General features: G+C 55.6%; 1 pseudogene; it reads left to right on the top strand.

Moving 5' to 3' along the window:
* The first annotated feature begins 295 nt into the window (after positions 1–295).
* LOC136335683 (peroxiredoxin-2 pseudogene) lies at positions 296–893 on the top strand (annotated as a pseudogene).
* The last annotated feature ends 213 nt before the right edge of the window (positions 894–1106 follow it).

The following is a 1106-nucleotide window of genomic DNA, read 5'->3' as shown; positions in this document are numbered from 1 at the left end:
CTGTCCTCCGCTACCCTGAGGTGCTGCTCACTGTTCTTAGGGTTCTGGCGATAAGAAGGTAGACTGACTTGGTGTGCTTCCACTTGATTTAGAATGCCACAGCCTACATTACCACTGCCTTCTGATTCCAAGAAGACATCATCTCAGGGGTTTGTATATTTTATGTTGTGCTTTCATAACCGGCACACACATTTGTGTGTGTGTGTGTGTGAGGGGGTGAAGAGGGTAGGTATACAGAAAGCCAGAGTTTCTGAAACTTACCTTGTCAATAAGAACCCTGCGTGGGGTGCAGGGAATGCGAGAGCGCAGGTCCGCTGGTCTGTGCGGACCCCGTCACCCGGTCTGTGCGGACCCTGTGCCCCAGGCCACTGCTGTGGTGGAGGGTGCCTTCAGGAAGGTGAAGCTTTTTGACTTCAGGGGAAACACATGGCCCTCTTTGTCTACCTTTGCACTTCACTTTCGTGTGCCCCACAGAGCACTGCTTTCAGCGAGCGTGCCGAGGACCTCCGCAGGCTGCGCCACAAGGTGCCGGGCCTCTGCGGACCCACCGTTCACCCACCTGGCTCGGATTCACACTCCGGGATGGAGGAAGGCTTGGGCCCCCTGAGTGTGCCCGTGCTGGCTGACGTCACCAGAAGTTTGTCCCATGATTGTGGCGTGTGGAAGGAAGATGAGGGCATGGCCTACAGGGGCCTTTTTGTCATTTGGTAGCAAGGGTGTCTTTCTCCAGATCGCCGCCAATGATGTGCCTGTGTGGTTCTCCGTGGATGGGGCTCTTCGGCTGGTCCAGGCCTTCCAGTACACAGATGAGCTTTTGTCCCTGCTGGAAGCCAGGCAGTGACACAATCAGACCCAATGTAGGTGACAGCAAGGAGTTCTCCCAGCACAACTAGGTTGGCAGACAGGCGCCAAGGCTGGGCTCTTGGCCCCCACCTGAGTACCCCATGCTGCCCCAGAAAGGTCAGATCGGCCCCTTCATATTCCATATCTGTGACCCTTAAGGGATAGGCCTAAGCCTTCTTATATTCCCGGCTGAGCGGTGAATGGTGACCCATCCGTGGAGCCCCTCAACCTGACACAGGCCTAGAGATGACCAATAAAGTATG

The sequence above is a fragment of the Saccopteryx bilineata genome, chromosome 4 (genome assembly GCF_036850765.1).
Source record: "Saccopteryx bilineata isolate mSacBil1 chromosome 4, mSacBil1_pri_phased_curated, whole genome shotgun sequence".
NCBI classification, from domain to species: Eukaryota; Metazoa; Chordata; class Mammalia; order Chiroptera; family Emballonuridae; genus Saccopteryx; species Saccopteryx bilineata.
Note: the sequence above shows the minus strand (reverse complement) of the source record. Positions and strands in the feature narration are given on the sequence as shown.